Below are 19,035 nucleotides of genomic sequence, written 5' to 3'. Positions count from 1 at the left end.
CACACACACACACACACAGTCCATTTTTATAAATTTGTTCTAAAAACTTTACTATGGATAAAGCAAGGTGGGGCTGTACCCCCATATCTGGAAATAAGGCTCACTAAAACATGCTCAGGTCAAAGAAGCTTTCTCAGTACAGACTTCTAATCATTTACTCATCATTTAGTGTGTCTTTTTCAGGGAATAAGAAACCCAGTTGCTATGCCTGGGCTGGAATAGGATTGTGTTGCAAGCTGAAAGTGAACTTTTGCTTTATAAAAAGGACAAAAAAGCATAGGAAGAGATGAATATAGGGGTTGCTTTATATGTTAATGAGCACCAGCTTTCTTCAAATCAAATGTCTAAATCCTGCTTAATTAAAAAAAAAAAAGGAAGTTGATATTTGGATATGTCATGTGTTGACATCCACCACTTTGACTTACGGGGGGTACGAACTAAAGAGAACAGATTACTTTATTCAAGAGAGAAGGAAAAGACTTCCAATTTGACAGGAAAGAGTGTAGGCGGCATTAACTTCAGTACTTGTTAAAACATGAAGGATTAATAGCGAAAAAAGGGAGGGAAGAATTGTGAATGTCTCCAGTTCAGTATCTTCAAAAATGTTTGTGGTTTCTGAGAATGGCACACCCGACCACATGAAAGTGACGCTAAGGGACTCAGCCACACGACTTCTCTAAATCCAGAGCTGGGACTGCTCTCCTTCTACCATCAAACCATCTTACTTGAAGTGTAGCCACAAATTAAATTTATTTTTTATTGAAAAAGTACTAAGTCCTTACCAAGAGGGCAAACACAGCATTCAGAAACACTGGTCCCTCACCCCCTTCCCTGCCTCCTGCCCCCCCCCCCCCACAACCTTGACAGAGTAAGCCATGTAAACCACGTAAAGAAGAGCCAGTTCGTAGTCTATGAATTTTTCCTTGGCCATGTACACAAGGCAGTGATGGCTTTCAGCTGAATCTAACAGAATCCGGTTATCAGCTATTCTTTTTTACAAACACAATAATAAACAGGCTGATCAGATTCAGACCTGTTGTATTGTCAAAGAATGTCTAAAAACGATTGCACGATAGATCTGTCTTGCTTTGTGGACAATTTCTTTCTGAATTTGTAGGATTTGGGTTTTACACTTGAGATGCAAAAAGGAGGAAGAAAATACAGCCTCCCTCTGTCTGTCACTCAACAACCCCCTGCTGATAAAATAAATCTACATTTGGAGCATCCACCCAAAGAGTCATGGAATGTCCCACATTAGATTATTACCAAGCCACTTAGATCAGAAATTATAGGGGGACCATTAAAAAAAAAAAAACCTAAGGCATTCCACTATGCAAACGCTCTTCACATGGGTTTTTTGATTGACTGTAGTGGTTTTGCCAGCTGTGACAGTGGATGGAATCAGTTGGATCGTTTTAAATTTAGCAAGAAAATAAAAGAATTTTGCAAAAATAGGTCCTTTTTCATATTAAAACTACATGGTGAATACAGACCTCGGGGGAAACAAATGGGAAGTGAGGTCCTCCAGCCAAGAAGTGATGTGGCACAAAGGCAGAAGCAGTCTTTGTCTCTTTTCATCTGCCTGGAATTACTTAGATACGCTGATGCCTGCAGCATGGAGATGAACCAGATGACCTGTTAGACTGTGTCTAGCTTGGTGGTTCTATTGATACATTACTACTTTGAAGTGCTGAGAAGGACCAGAAAAAAATGGTGTAAGTGCCTGCTAAAAGATGGATGCAAGAGACAAGGGTGAACTGACTTTTGTGATTGTCACCCAATCCCGAGGCCCACCCAGCCCCCAATTTCCACACCAATGTTTTTTCCACTGAAGATTCTTTGATGTTTAACAAGAGACCCAAAGAACGAAAGAGACTAGAGTGTGGAAAGGGTTAGAAATCTGTCCTGGTTGCTCATTTCTTTTTTTTTTTTTTTTTTTTTTTTTTTTTAATTTTTTTTTCAACGTTTTTATTTATTTTGGGGACAGAGAGAGACAGAGCATGAACGTGGGAGGGGCAGAGAGAGGGAGACACAGAATCGGAAACAGGCTCCAGGCTCTGAGCCATCAGCCCAGAGCCCGACGCGGGGCTCGAACTCCCGGACTGCGAGATCGTGACCTGGCTGAAGTCGGACGCTTAACCGACTGCGCCACCCAGGCGCCCCCTGGTTGCTCATTTCTAAGCAGAAAGAAATCCCCTCTCAACATAACATGTAGGTGTACTTAGAAGACCAGAGGATAAATAGGTATCAAATTCCCCAGTGTTCAACCTGAGCTGGTTTTTATTTTTTATTTAAAAATTTTTTTTAATGTTTATTTATTTTTGAGACACAGAGAGAGACACAGCATGAGCAGGGGAAGGGCAGAGAGAGGGAGACACAGAATCTGAAGCAGGCTCTAGGCTCTGAGCTGTTAGCACAGAGCCCAATGTGAGGCTCGAACCCACAAACCACGAGATCATGACCTGAGACGAAGTCAGATGCCTAACTGACTGAGCCACCCTGGTGCCCCAGTCTGGAGCTGGTTTTTAAAAGAGTGACAAGGGGCGCCTGGGTGGTGCAGTCGGTTAAGCGTCCGACTTCAGCCAGGTCACGATCTCGCGGTCCGTGAGTTCGAGCCCCGCGTCGGGCTCTGGGCTGATGGCTCAGAGCCTGGAGCCTGTTTCCGATTCTGTGTCTCCCTCTCTCTCTGCCCCTCCCTCGTTCATGCTCTGTCTCTCTCTGTCCCAAAAATAAATAAATGTTGAAAAAATATTTAAAAAAATAAAAAAATAAAAGAGTGACAAAATAGAGAAATAAATTCCGTGACAAACAAAAATGTATGAATAAAAAATCCTTTGGGATCAAATGGCTAAATTTATAGCACTTTTGAGATTTTTCTCTGTCCTTTTTTTGTCTCCTAGGGGAAAACCCTACCTCACAAAACTCAGAATGTACAAATTAAAGGCCATTCACATGGAGTTTGAAGCTTCTAGTTTTGGGAAAAGAGTGTAGAGCCATATGAAAGGCTGTCTGTCAACAGAATCCTGTCTGAACCATGTCCTTCATTGGATGATATGGGTGATAGTGCTGGTCAGCTGGAAGAAAGAAACGTGATGGTAATTCCTAAACACATGTGTCAGAGTAAATCCAATATACATGCCAGTCAGTTATGATAATGGAGTGGAATACGTTACTTTGTGCATATCTAAATAAAAATACACACGGACAATATTTCTTTTCCTTTTCCCTAAAAAAAATGATTTCCCCCTAAAAAAATGTAAAAAAAAAATGATCTCCCCTAAAAAAAATGTAAAGAATAGCAGCAGTTTTTCATAGTAATCTGAATTTTGTTTATAGACTTGTGATGATGAGCATTTTATTTTTGGAACTGGTTGCTACAGTTTGCTACAAGATTCACAAAGTGCCCAGCGTTATTTCTCAAGTGTTGAAAAAAGAAAGGTGTCCAGTGTTCCTGGGGAACCAGAAACAATATGAAACCAGATGATGAAGAGTTAAGAAAAACTTCTCAGCCTGCTAATGAACTCCATCCTGCCTTGGTGAGACCACCCTCCTTTTAAGTAAGAGGTAATTTAATATGCATCTAACTCAGTTGTGTTTGGGTTTCATCCAATCTAAGAGTATCAGTGTGATAAATTATAATGAATTGTCTGCAATACTTCACAAAGTGACTATAAGAGAACTGAAAAACAAGATCTCTCAGCCTGATTTTCCAACTCCGTTTGAATACTTTTTGCCTTATTCCTGTCAGACCACTCCGAAACTTGCAAATGTTTCTTATAGCTCCCTCACACTGAAAAGTTATGTGCTTCGAGCTCCATTTGATTAGATCCACAATTGTTGGCTGTCTCTATTAAATCAAGCCCCACACTTGAAAATGACACCAACTGTGAGACCAGCCAAATAATAAAGCAAGAGAACTAACATGGCTTCTTTAGTTTCCAAAAGGTTTCTTTACATGTTAATTTCCTTTTGTAATCCACACTGTGTGCTCGGAAGTAGGTTAGTGAAATGGCCTCCATTCCTACTTCAGCTTTTGAAAAAGCCAGCTGGATCCAGACACTGTAGTGTCTGTAGGAAAAATGGGCAGAGGCTGAAAAGGGGGTCAGGAAACTCAAATTCTAGCAGGGGCTTGTGGTACAGCTGTGTGACTTTGCTCACGTGACTCAACTCCTTTAGGATGTACTTTCTTCATTTAGGTTAAGAACCACTGTCTGAGGGAAAAGGCCTTTTCATTTAATGGCTTTAGGTAGCTCCAGCTCTTCAGAATGCAAAAGCAGGACTGTTATTCTACAAATGATCCGTCCTAAGATCTATAGATGATCTATCATAAATAAAAACGAGGAGATTGGCATTAAGCTGTTTCCTGTGTTGGTTGGAAGACAGCAGTCTTTAGGGTGACACATGAAATTTGTGCGGGAGGACCAGGATGGGATTTTTTTACCCCTCCTATTCATAGACTACGGATGGGCTGGTGATCAAGACCAATTTTCTGTGTGAAAATCCTGTTAATTCTATCAGGCTTAACGTCCTCATGGGCAAAATACTGGGCATATTGGACTTGTAAGCCTCACAAGGGCAAGAGGTATGCTTTTCTTTTCTGTGTTGAGCTTTGTGCCTGAGACGGTTCCTGAGAACCAGTAGGTACTTGTATTCATTTCCTATTGCTGCTGTAACACTTCCACATACTGAGTGGCTTCAAACAATACAAGCTTATTACCCTATGCTTCTGGAGGCTAGGAGGACTAAAACTGAGGGGAGAGCAGGGCTGCATTCCTTGCTGGAAGCTTTAGGGGAGAATCAGTTTCCTTGCCTTCTTTCCAGAGTCTACAGGCCGGCCCCATTTCTTGGCTCACAGCCATCCTCCATCTTCAAAGCAGCAATGGCTGGTTGAGTCTTTCTTCTATCACATCATTTTGATTCTGCTTCCACCATCACACTTCCTTCTAAGCCTGGCTCTCCTGACTCCCTCTTTCACTTATAAGGACCCACCCTTAAAATTACATTGGGCCCACCCAGATAACCTGGAATGATCTTTTCTTAAGATCTTTAATTCAATCACATATACATAACTGCCACATGAGGGGACATATTCACAGGTTCCTGGTATTAGGAGGTAGACATCTTTGGGTGGCCATTATTCTTTCTGCCTACCACAGTGTTCAATAAGTATTTGATCAACTTGTAAATATTTTGCAAAAACGGTAGGGTAAATACTTTGAGTTATTTGTAAGGTTAGCCAATTCCCATCACCCATCACTAACCAAAGTCATAGTCACGTGTGCATGTACACTTCTGATCTCTCTCAAATCTACAACCTTCATACTCATTCAGGCTCATGCTCACCTGACCTTGTTTAGGCTTTAAAAATGCATGCTGGTTCTATTTTACTCTCTTTCATCTGGTAGACAGAATATAATCTGTTGTGACAGATTTTCCTGACCAAGTTGAGTGAATTGCTCACTGTCACACAGAGGCAAAAACGGAGCCAGAATAGAGATGTAAAACCCCTTTCTACTTCCCTTGCATCCCATCTCATACTCAACTCTTTTCTCCAATTACCATTGCAAACAGATCAACCAACAAAGAAGAGAGGGGGGAATCTTCAGGCAGAAGTAAAGATGCATGCATCATATTGCAATCCTACCAGTGAAAACCCAAGCTTCGTTCTGTTATTAACAACCTCCAAGTCATGTACCTTCCCCTCCAAAATAAATGCTTCAAATCGAGGCCACAGTCCCCGAACTGCTCTCCCACTAGAGATGCTACTAACCACCACGTCGATCAAGACCCATACACCTTCTGTCGAAACTCTTTCAGGTTTTTCTCTTGGCATTAAAATATATATGACAGCAAACTACCTCCAACTGCCACCCAATCCTCCTCCCACCAACACAGGTAAAGTTTCAGGATGATTTTGGCAGGCAACCCATAGGAACCTTAGTGGTGGACAATTACCTATTTTCATTTTGAAATTTTCAATTATTTTGAAGCAACTGATATTTTATGCAGGTTAGTTTGTGTCACTTAGGGCAAATTTCTACCACTTCTCAGTCAAAGCAATTACAGGAATCCTGTCTTATCTTTGACTTAACTGTAACATTCAGAAAGGGATGACAACCTAATGTATTTGTTTAATGCCTATTCTATCAAGGCAGCATATATAACTGGTATCAAAGAGTAACTGGGAATAATTGTAAATTAATTTAACACTGCACTTAAGATAACGACAATAAGGGATAAGTAATGAAAACTTGATTGACACGCAACAACACTTCAGCATTCAATACCCCAGGCATTCTCTTCTTCTAAATCTGGCAACCAACCACACCACATTATATCAGTGACAAAGTCCACAGATTTACTTACTGGTTATCTCAAGTACAAATAATATATCTCTCTGTGGCCTAGAGGAAATAATTGTGTGAGACTTATAAGGTGTAAATTCTCCAGAATAATTTTTCCTGCAGTTCTAGTAGATCACCAAATATTTAAAACCTACTGTTTGCACATATAAGCTTCCTGCGGTGGGTCTGACACAGCACATAGGCTCTCACTAAGGAATGTGAATTTCTATGGGAAAATCTAGTTCAAAGGTAAATAAACCTCTAATACGTATTTTTTTTCCTTATTTAATTCCATATTCTTGATCATGAGCCTTAAAATGTAAAGAAACTGATCCGGAATTAACATCAAGAGGCAGGGAAAATAAACACAAAATAAAGTTTAATTTCTAAATAACTACTCCTGGAGTCAGAAAATGCTGTAACTTGGTGGTGATAATGTCTTTCACATGGCAAATACGAGGTACTGTGGAAAGTTCCATCTATGTCTATATTGGCCAGCTCAAATGTAGAGGTGAAGAACTTTGTCAAAAGGCAAAACAAACCAAAAAACCCCCAAAACCCTACAACTTTTTAAGGCAATGAGGCTAGGAAGGCAATGAGAGTTTCATTGTCCTGTATAATTTGAATAACAACCTGAGTTTTTCACCCCCCCTTTCCAAACTGTAGACTAGGGTATAGCTAGCTACAAGCTGTCACACATCTGGAAGACTATTTTAAAACACATTCAAATGTTTTGACTACATGATGCCAAGCATCTGGCAATACAAACTTCTCTTAGGTATTTTTCTGCTATAGAATTCAGTCTGTGTAGACAGTGGTTGTGCCAGATTTTGAACTACATGTTTTATTTGCAGAATGACAAAAATATATATGCAAAGGTAAGGTTTTCCTTATGCTTTTGATTTAGGTAGACTTAACTTAATGATGTTAACAGAGTTGCCATTGATTCTTGCATTACTTGAACTACTGTCTAGTGGTGTTCTCCCCCTGTCCCCAAAAGCCCTTCAGTGGCCTCTACTGGTCAGTTCCTCCCCAGGAACATTCTCTCCCAAACGGGCAGCATTCACTCACTTGTCTAAATAGTAACTGACTTTATTGGTTTCATTCCACAGCAAGGATGAGGGAAGGCGAGGTTTCTAGTTTTCCCTGTCTAATAGGAACCAGCCTTAGGCATACCTGTGGTTCACCACCCATCCCCAAACCATTTGCAGGATCTTGAGGTAGGAGGTAGGTATTCTTCATGTGAGGTCGCCCCCCTCCTAATGCAAGCTAGCTCAGGCTTCCAAAGGCTGTTTCCACAAACTAACCTAACCATCCCTATCTCCACACCACTTTCACCTTTTCACACTAAGTCTTAAGTCAGATGACCCCCACAGTGGGGGGTGTTCTGGGTAAAATATGCACTAGTTATTTCAGTTTTATAGCTTGCAATCTACTGCAGATCGCTCATTCTTGTTTTTGACCTAAGAGAACAGGGATAAATTCCTCACAGGCAGGGTACAGACCATATTCATCATTGTGGCCTTGGCACCTAAGCAGGGTGCTAGGCACAATAAAGGTCTGTTCAATTGTTCTGGATAAAATGCAGTCCATTCCGATGTTGAAGTAAAGATCACTACATTTCAACCCTGAAATTAACTTAGCCAGGGAGTCCAGTTTGGGCCTAAGCAGTGTTCGCAATTTGGATAATCATGAAGAGCAGGCGCATGGGGTGGGCCTGCCAGAACTCTAATAGCATTAGGGTGCTACTGGTAAAATATAAAAACTGTATTTTTTTTGTATTATGTATTATGTATTATGTACTTTGTATTATGAACTTTGGAGCAATGTATTATTAAGGCCTCCTTGACATAAAGACTACACACTTAGGGGAGAGAATCTCTGTCTCCCTGTTTGTGGACCACACCCTGACTGGCTTGTTCTGGAAGCTGCTGGGCTGTTCAGGGCTCTGGAACACGATCAGCAACAATGGCTCCGCAGCAATGAAAGCCAGCACATGGCTGTGAAGCTCACTCAGGAGGTATGTGACAGCAAGCCCTGGGTGTCTGATGGGGTGGGAGCACAGGGGAAAGTGGTGGGGCTTGGATGCTGGAGGTCCAGCAAGCTGCCTTTAGCATCATGGGCCGTCCTTGAGACCTTATTCGTGAACATACTTGTGACTCCCACTGGGAAGGCCCAGAAAACAAGAGGGAAGATTTGAAGAGCCCAGAGAGCTTAAGTTGCAGATGGGGTGAGAACTATAGATGTATGGTTTGTGCTGTTAACAAGACCTCATTAAATCAGTCTGGTGTGGCTTAGGAAAGCCAGGATTTGACAGATAGATGGACTAATACATAGAGGGAAAATGAATTCGGTGACATCAAGCAATATAATATTTTTCTATTTTATAATATATTTAATAGCATAAGATGTTGCTAATATATTTAACAGCATAAGATGTTGCTATTTCCCTTTTAAATATATTCCAAATCAAGTATTTGAAGCAGTTTTATAATCCTCTGAGCTGAAAATATAGCTAAGAAACTCGTAGAAAGTCTCCTAGAGGATTAACAGTTCCATGGTGGAGAATGTATTTTAATTCAGAATTCGTCAAGTAAAGCAGCCTCCTCTGTAGGTTTTACAAATAAAAGCAACTGGTGGCTAATATTTCTAACCTTCAATCAGTTTTCTGTGGATGAAAAATCAGAATCAGGGATTATTGCTTTTACAAAGAATGTTTAGACATCCCAGTGACATGATCACTATATAAAATATAATTCAAATGATCTCAGTTTAAACACTGACTTTGACAGTTAGTAAAATCATTTAATTTTCTACTATGGAAACTATTTTAATAATTTTAACCACTTTTAGATTATATCAATTCTTTGAGATGAACGACGATGAAGAAACAAACTAATCTCTGTAAATTGAGCTCCACTGCAAAAATGATCTCCATTCTTCAGCAGGGATATTAATGGGTAACCTTTTGAGGGCCTCTTCCTTGTATTTCTCTTCTTCTGCCTCTTCTGTCTCACACGGCTCAAAGGAAACCTAGCTCACGAAAACAGACTTACTTAATGATCCCCTTCCCTCGGCTTTCTCCCATTCTCTTTCATTCACATTCCCAACTTTACATCTCTCTTCTCATTTTCCTTGTTTCTTTCCGGGGAATGACCACCTCAAAGGATTAATTCAGAACAGGCAGCAGAAAACGGTAACAAGAGTGGGCAAATCAGGATGTGGATTTAAAATCAAGAGGTATTTTAAAGGAGGAGAGTTTCTCAAATTAAACATATGTTAAGAATATGGGTTTGTTGTTCATGGCATACCTGCTGCCTGTGATCCCACCCTCATCGGATCAGCCTTCAAGGGCAGAGCATTCCCTAGTGGAATAATAAATACAGCGGCTTGAGTGAATATGGATCTGGGCAGCCCAGCGACCCTCCTTTCCTCTTGGTCTGACTTCACTGTTGGAACACAGGTGGTCACTGAATGGGCTGAAGTAGTGAAATGGATCGTGGCCCCTTGGGCTCAGAGCCAGAGATAGAGAGAAAATTCAGGTTCCAAGGAATCAGGCTTTGGGCACATAAAAATTCTAATGTTCAGTCCTGGCATTTATACTAAACTTTGCTTTAACTGATATTGCCTGTTTTCCAAGGCATCGTCTTTCTTACTTTGTTATATGTGAACTAGGCAACAAAAATCCATTAGACTTTCGAAAAATAGGTTGTACGGATGCTTAGAGTGCTTCTCTTCGCGCTGACCTTCCATCAACCTAACAGTATGGCAAGCTGTATTCTGTAGGTAAAAATGAAAGCCTTGCCTTATGTCAGCACTTTCATTCTTCCTGGTGTATCATATCAAGTAGTTCTCTGCTGTCCCAGAATTATGTGCCCAAATATTGTTGATAGGAACCAGTCATACTTATGCTCATTAAAAGGTTTCAGTAGGAACTATGCAGAATAGCGATATATTATGTATTTGTTCACATATATCCTTCCTTGCTTTAGAGGAGTTTTGAGGTGGAGAGCAGTAATTAAGATACTTATGATTTGAATGCTCTCTACTGATAGACAAGATTCAACAGTCTTGGATCTCTCAGGATAAGCATCCCTGATATGAACATAAGAAATCCATGTGGGTTTTGAGGGAAATATTTTTAGTGTGGTGTTGAAATAATATAGGTATGAGAAGCTCAAGACCCCTCTCTCCCATTTGTTTTGATATTATTCTTAGGAAACAAGAACTGCCTAACAAGCTGTGAAATTACCACAGAAGAATAAAGGATAACTGGCTTCCCTTTACACTGTCTGAAAAATAGTACTTTCTAACTAAATGAATAGTGTTGGGTAACAAATGATTTCTAAGTCCCTCAAGCATTTCATAAAAGTCCACTTATGAAGTATAGCATATAGACAACAAAACCTTCCTAACTCTTCGTTAAAGCAGTCAGGCCTCTGACATTTGATTACTAGTTCAGGTTATCACACAGTCTTGGTGTTCATATATTTTCATATTTCTGTAACAATGTCCCAAATCAGCAGAGAACCTGATATATGAAAATTCCTATATATACAAAAAATAGTTTAGAGGATGTGATTATGTGCTTTTCAAAAAAAAATTCATTTATTTATCAAGGTCTCCTTTAGTGAGCCATATCTGATTGAGAACTGGCCTTCTTTCTCCATGTTGTCTGAATCTGTGATGTTTTAAAGAACTTGGCTCAGATGTCCCCCTCACAAAGGGAAGAACATATTATAATGTTCTAAAGGCAGGAGGTTTGTGTTAAGCCTGTCTCAGCAGCTTCAATACAGAGACAGGAAAATCCAACGAAACCCAGTTCCAAAATTTAGCAAGTCCTCATAATTTGAGCAAACACATTAAAGAAGATGCCATGAAGCAGGTAGACAGTATGATCAAAAGTGTGGCTTGGGAGGTCATGGGAGGAGAGAAGGTAGAACACAGGTAGAACTTTCCTTCCACTGGTCACCTTCCCCCAAAGTGAAGTCTCATCAATTTTAATGGCCATAGGTTGATACCACATCGTTACACCTTCAATGAAGTGATGTCAAAAAAAGCCAGCTGAGGACAAAGATGGTGAGACACATGACGAAGGGGGTGGAAGGGAGAATATTGTATTTATGTGTTCATCCCCACTCTTGCAGAAACCCAAAGTCAGCTGCCTTGCTTGAGGGATTGTTCCCCTTGACATTTCAAGGTCATGTTGCCTCTGTCCGTGATCCATAATCCTTTAAGACAAAATGCCATTCTGCTGCAAGCACACTGGAAAACTCTGCAGCACTGGCCAGAGATGGGATGGTTTGCTCTGGGACAGGAGCATGAGCAATGCTCAAGCCAGGCAAGATGACAACTTGGCAGGGGAAGACAGAATCGAGAAGAATTAGAGAGAATTCAGGCATCAAATAGGTGGTTGGCCCAGAAAATCACGAAGTTTCCTTCAAACTCTGAGATTCTACAATTCTGCATATTAACAGGTCTCATGGAAAGGGTTAACCCATATATGAGAAACAATGTACACACGAAAAGCAAAAGGGAAAGCAAAAAAAATCCCTTCCTACACCCCTTAGATTACAACATGGCTAAACTATTTAAAAATGGTAATTTGACTTAGCTAGGGATTTCCATTTAAAAATGATTATAAGATGCAACAAAAATATAATCTCTGGTTACAAATATTAAATGGGTATGGATGCAGAACTATGGGTCAGTAGTTAACATTGGCCAATGCAATGTCTCTGCTGCTCAAACAGAATTCAATTAAATTTATGATGGAAATCTCCATGAATGCTCACGAAGTATGTGCACAGGGTCTGTCCTCTCTCGCCTACATTTCTGTGTGTGTGTGTGTGTGTGTGTGTGTGTGTGCGCGCATGCACGTGCGTGCGTGCTTGTACTTTGCTGCTAACAGAGCACATTTGCTTTGACTGTGGAGCTCTTTCCAGACATTAAAAGCCACAATTCTAGTTTTTATACTTAGAAAACACTCAAAATGTGTTTCTTTCTAGGGGAAAAAATACTGTGCCACCTTTGAGAGTCAAGCCCTTTGAATCCCATCAACTGTTGTGGGAAAACTTCTGATTCTATTTTTGCAGAATCTTTGTCTCGTATTTTCTGAAAGGCTTTGAGCTCTTGCACGCACAATCTTCTAGCGGCAATTTTAGCACAGTTGAATGCTTTTATTTGTGTGGCAGGTAGGACACACGATAATACACACCACTAAATTAATACTGTTCCCATACAAAAATTTTTTTCTAGGACCTGCTTGCTGGTTGCCTCACTGTGGGATCAGAAGGTGGGATACTTTGATTTTAAACACAAGGGAAGGGACAGTGGGAACCAGGCTTTTAGTGATGGAACTTTTCAGGGCCCCAGGGTAACTGTTACACATCTCGTGTGGAAGAACACAGTGTGTGACATCAGTGTCCACACACAGCCCCCACTGAGATTAAAAACCACATATAAGGCAAAATAATTTACTAAAATGTTGATAAGAGCACTCTGTTTACAAAACATGTGCAGGGGGAAAAGCTGACTAAGTCAAAGGGAAAACTTGCGTGTAAGCTGCTTATCAACTATCCTTAGTAAGGTGAGGAGATCTTGGCAGCACTTTGGGGGACATTTTGACTTCTCTTTGCTTCATGCTCTGGAGTTATTTTTTCTATTTTTTTTTCATGCTGTCTCTGTAACACAACCTCTTTACACAGTTTATCTCAGGAAATGACAATTGGCCGTCGAATCCCATACAAATTGATTGGATATGACAGCTCAAAGGAATAAATATTCTGCAGGGAAGAAAGTTTCTACTTATACTCTTGTATTTTCAATCCTTTTTTTTTTTACCCCTTCTTCCTTAATTTTATTATTTCAATTAGATCATTTAAAAATCAACACATCACATACCAACCTCCCCTAAGAGCAATCATAAGATTTGATGATTTTTCTGATACACAGGCTAGGGTTTCAAATTTGCATTATTTTATCTACTGAATTAACTATGAATTCTAAACCAAACTAATGCTGCCATGTGTTTTTAAACATCTCTAATCTAAACCATCTGGAGAGGCATGGTTTTGCAAAGGCATCCTTTTCAGGACACTCTGTGGATTTTGTCACTGCTTGAGGTTTTGGCAAACCATCAACATTACTATAATTCTCTTTTATGAAATATAGCTTTTGACTAGGATTTTAGAGTCTTGGGTGTGTGCGTGTGTATTTATATGAGTGTGGGCACTTGTGTGCAGTTTTTGCTTCTGTCCCTTTCTTTTTTCAGAAGATGATATTTACAATAAACTTATTTTACTTTTTTAAACTTATTTAAAGAAACAAAGGTTTTTATTGCGTATAAGGAATAAATTTTATTTCATCTACTCAACATAATGTCAGACCAAGTTATTAAGAAATGGAGAAGGACTAAGGAATCTACTCCTGAAATCATTGTTGCACTATATGCTAATTTTGATGTAAATTAAAAAAAATAAATAAAATTAAAAAAAAAAAAAGAAGTGGAGAAGGACTTTTAAATAACCCACCTTACTGGATGTAGGTGCTGGGAATACTTTCTAAACAACTCATTAGAAGAAAACATATCAGCTTGGGGCGCCTGGGTGGCTCAGTCGGTTAAGCGTCCGACTTCAGCCAGGTCACGATCTCGCGGTCCGAGAGTTCGAGCCCCGTGTCAGGCTCTGGGCTGATGGCTCAGAGCCTGGAGCCTGTTTCCGATTCTGTGTCTCCCTCTCTCTCTGCCCCTCCCCCGTTCATGCTCTGTCTCTCTCTGTCTCAAAAATAAATAAACGTTAAAAAAAAAAAAATTAAAAAAAATAAAAATAAAAAAAGAAAACATATCAGCTTTAGAAACCACAACAAAAAAAGTGTAGATATAAAATTATTATGGCAACAATGATTTGTGGGCATGTAAGATATGAACTCAACACATTTATAAGGAGATTACAACTGAAAATTGACTAAGTTAAATATTTTGCCTAAGAAAAGCAACACCTTATTTATTTCTTTGGCTAATAATGCCCATTTCCTTTAAAAATTAGAAATCAAATACAAGCATGGTAAAAGCAAAGTGTAGACTACTTATTACAACAAAGGTTAGAAAACTTCTCCCAGAAGTAAGGATGATGATTCTACTTCCACGGATTCTCTTCAATAATAGTGCTTTCAGGTAATTTCAAGAATTAATCACAAAAAAATGGAATGGATAGCCTTTTGTTGAGAGTCATTGTCTGAAATCAATTAAAATAATAATGTGACTAATGGGGAATATGTACATCTCTGTAAGTTATAATGACGTGGCATGTTCAAACAACCTCTTTCATCCAAAAATATTAGGCAACTTAAAGATACACATAAATCAAAAGGTTTTGGTCAAGTTTGTAGAGGGGAAAAAAAGGTCTATTTTTAAGAAATACAATGGCCTGGATTCCAGAAATGGATCTGTGCTTATGAGATAAAGATGCCAAAGCAATGCACTAGCACTCCTCTCAGAGGTGGTAGCACCTAGAACACTCTCAGTGGGTGCTAATGTGGCCTGGGGCAATACTACAGCCCACCTTTCTGTTGTTCACTGTTTCCTTTCCCAAAATGACATCCTCCATAGCTACAACTTTGAGGGAGAGGGTTCCTTCTGAGACTCCTTTTTTTTTTTTTTAAGAATTCCTGATATTTTTTTTAACTTGTTTTATTTTTTTTAATCTACATCCAAATTAGTTAGCATATAGTACAATAATGATTTCAGGAGTAGATTCCTTAGTGTTCTTTACCCTTTTAGCCCATCTCCCCTCCCACAACCCCTCCAGGAACCCTCAGTTTGTTCTCCATATTTATGAGTCTCTTCTGTTTTGTCCCCCTCCTTGTTTTTATATTATTTTTGTTTCCCTTCCCTTATGGTCATCTTTTTTTTGTCTCTTAAAGCCCTAATATGAGTGAAGTCATAGGATTTTTGTCTTTGACTGACTAATTTCACTTAGCATAATACCCTCTAGTTCCATCTACATAGTTGCAAATGGCAAGATTTCATCCTTTTTCATTTCCGAGTAATGCTCCATTGTGTGTGTATATATATATATACATATATATATACATATATACATATATACATATATATGTGTGTGTGTGTGTGTGTATATATATATATATATATATATATATATATATACCACATCTTTTTTATCCATTCATCCATCGATGGACATTTGGGCTCTTTCCATACTTTAGCTATTGTTGATAGTGCTGCTATAAACATTGGGGTGCCTATGTCCCTTCGAAATAGCACACCTGTATCCTGTGGATAAATGCCTAGTGGGCAATTGCTGGGTTGTAGGGTAGTTCTATTTTTAGTTTTTTGAAGAACCTCAATATTGTTTTGCAGAGTGGCTGCACCGGCTTGCATTCCCATCCTGATATTCTTTCAAACCTGCTTCTGTCTATATTAAAATGCTGAAGGATAAAGGAAAAGCACAGTCTGATATTCCAGAGAATGAAAGCCCCATGTAGGGGGGCCCTGGGTCATATGTCTTTAGGAGGGACAGCTCTTAACAGGCATGCTAATTTGGTCTTGGAGGAAAGTAGAACATTTGTCAACCCCATCTTCCTTACTCTTGCTTCAGGGTCTCCAGAGTGGGTTCAGTATGGCAAATGGCCAGCTAGTCTATATAGACTTCAGTGAAGCCATATGAGCTATGTAGAGACCAGGGGGTTCCTTTATGAAGCCTGTGCCTGAGGCAGTCAGTATGAGAAATTAAGCCAAAGAAGCAAATACATCTGTACCTAGCACATGGTGGAAGCAGAGTAGCAGGGATGATATTGAAGCTGTGCACACCAGTACAGCATTACCTGTTATCAAAATTTCAAGATCATTTTGTGCTTGTTGGTAAGATGCCTTCCTCATGTTCTCCCAGTGTTCCCCTGCTTCCCAGTCACCGTGGTCCCTTCCTCCTGCACCTCTAAGTCACCATCTCCCCCATTCAACAACTACAGATGGAACACCTAATACAAAGCAGGGCCACATCTGTGCTATCTGGATGGTGCCATACAGATTACTACATATTTGGAATTTCATTCCTGCATGTTACATCACTGTAGCTGACACTGAGCAAGCACATACTCTGTGCCTGCCACTAAGTGCTTTATATATATTCATTTATTTTACTGTCGTGTATGACTTGCCCATGGTCACAGAGCTTCTAGGTGGTGGGACCCAAATTACAATCCCAGGCTGTATGGCCTTATATAGTGTTTACCTGTCTCCTAGGACCCAGTAAGTATCTCATCATCATCATGTTATGAAACAAACATTTAAATGATTGAGATAAGAGAATTTTGGAATTGTCTCAGATTCCGTCTTCACCTGGCAGATCATACAAAAAGCACACACAGGGATCTGACCAATGTGAGGGGAACTGGCCGAGTGATGGGAAATAGGGCATGGTGGGGCCTGGGAAAAAGTGAATAGCTCTTGGGGAGGAAGGCGGCTTCTTCCCAGCTCCAGCAAACTGCTGTGAGGACCTGGTCATGGTGGGTACTCCATAAATATCTGTTGAATGAGTGAATAAGTGAATGAGTGAATGAATGAATCTAAGTTAGGTGAAATTCTTTAGGAATATATTCAAGCAAGAAAAATAAGAATGCCAAGGTTTAAGCTTCTTCCCACGTGACCATCATGCAATGATACTGAAACAACCATATGTAAAGAAATGTTCACCTACTACTATAAACCAAATTGTATCCCCCACATTTTTTTTACTTGTAGAAAGAATTACTATCAAACTCCACTCATTGGGCCAGAGAGCCTTGTGGTGTTAGCAAAAGACTTGCCCTTCATGTAACGCACTACCAACACTTGTGAGTTCTTCGGCCAGCCAGCAGCTTCAACTCCAAGCTCTCACAATGTCCAGATTCCTTCACAAACATATGTTGAAGTCCTACCCCTCAATGTGTTTTTAATGGGAGATGGGGATTTTGAGGTAATTGGCTTTAGATAAGGTCATGAGGATGAGTCCTTGTGATGCTATTAGGCACCAGAAGAGCTTGCTTTCTTTCTCCCTCTCTCTGCCAAGTGAGGATATATCCAGAAGGCAGGTGTCTATAAACCAGGAAGAGAATCCTCACCAGACACCAACATAGCTGGCACCTTGATCTTGGGCCTACCAGTCTCCAGAATGATGAGAAAATTATTTTCTGTTGTTTAAGCTACCCAGTCTATGGCATTTTTTTATGGCAGCCCCAGCAGATTAATACCCCTATAGAATCTCTTTTATCCCAACAATAATCTTCAGAGGTAAATAGAATTCGTTCCCTGAGAACACCCGTTCCCCTTAGACCGAGGCTACCCTGACCTCAGTGAATGGCTGGGTGGCAGGGTGGTGAGGACAAAGGGAGGGACAGGCTAGAAAGCTTGCTCATATTGCCGTCTGGCTCTCATTGCACAGCATCAGTAATTCCTGGGGCAATTCTCTGATGAGGCACACCTGGAGAAAGCCCAGTTCAGACAGTATTAGTCCAGGGCATGGGAAAGGAAAGAAGGGCATTCAGGGACTGAATAATCTTCAGTGTTGGGGTTCTGTGCCTTCAGTAATATATGCACATGAATGGGGCAGAGCAGACACTAGTTAGTCTCAGGTTTCATCATAATATTACACTGCAGCATGATCACTTGCAATATGAGATGGCAAGACAAAGGAAACACTTAAGAAATGATCTGTTCAAAGGTGTATTCTCATGGCATTCTCTGTATCAAATAGCTCACTTGGTCCCTCGTAAGGTGTGCAGCCTCCTTCATTGCTATTTTCAGATAATGGATCGTCTACGATACAATCCGTTTTGCTATAATCCTGCTGATAATTCTAATTTCCCTAGATGGATTCCAATGGTCAATTCTGCTTGTGCTATTTTTGGGGGAGAAGATTCCAGAAAGAGGGCAGATAAAGAGTGAGAGCTGGCAAGGCATTTTCCCTGCTTCCAGCTTCCTGGGCCAAAAGAGAAAAAGAAGCCCCTGCTGTTTGATTTAATAAGGATCAGTGTCTAGCTCAAGCCTCAATCATCAGACCAGTCATACTCAATTGGTATAAAAGAAGTATTTCCGAATGTCCGTGTTTCATTTCAGCATGTACATGTAAACTCCCTTAGGATTTTTTCTAAAGGCACAAAACAGCCGCTGTGCTGCTGTTCCTCTTGTCCCGTCTATATAACTTGTATCTTTTTTGTAAGAGCTTAATTTTACATTTACACCATATGCATTCTTCAATTTTCCATAACTGTGTACTTCAAAAAGTGTATCACAATCTACACAGCAATGGTTGAGGTGTCCTCTTCCGGGCTTCTCCAGCCTGCAGTACCTTCATCATCACAATGAAAACTGGGTTTTAATTACATTAGTTAGCATGTTCTTTGTCCACTTTGTTCTCTAATGACTAAGCACCTATTATATACTTTGATTTTGTCACCCCGGGAACTCATTTTGAATATAGAGTCCTACTTGTCAGAGAACTTTCTTTTCCTTCATCCTGTTACCCTTAAAGGTAAAAACTGCCAGTTATTTTACCAGCAAAACATGGGTTTATTCAGGAAAAAACAGAATTGCAATCCAAGACAAACAAGGTGTAGCAAAGCCATAGGCAAGTGGGGGAACAAAGGAGAGGCATGCTTTTTGAGGAGAAAAGGGGTAAGTTGGGAAGGCTGTTGT

The 19,035-nt window shown here is 40.0% G+C and overlaps 1 protein-coding gene and 1 non-coding gene across 4 annotated transcripts in view; both read right to left on the bottom strand.

The window, feature by feature from the left end:
* DYNC1I1 (dynein cytoplasmic 1 intermediate chain 1) overlaps window positions 1–19,035 on the bottom strand; it is a 313,654-nt gene that overhangs the window by 83,058 nt on the left and 211,561 nt on the right. The gene's annotated exons all lie outside the window — the stretch shown is intronic.
* Window positions 17,096–17,249, bottom strand: LOC125161386 (small nucleolar RNA SNORA62/SNORA6 family). The gene has a single exon (XR_007150591.1). It is a non-coding gene; the product is annotated as a small nucleolar RNA SNORA62/SNORA6 family (small nucleolar RNA).

Source organism: Prionailurus viverrinus, chromosome A2 (assembly GCF_022837055.1).
Source record: "Prionailurus viverrinus isolate Anna chromosome A2, UM_Priviv_1.0, whole genome shotgun sequence".
NCBI classification, from domain to species: domain Eukaryota; kingdom Metazoa; phylum Chordata; class Mammalia; order Carnivora; family Felidae; genus Prionailurus; species Prionailurus viverrinus.
This window is presented reverse-complemented; position numbering and strand designations above follow the sequence as displayed.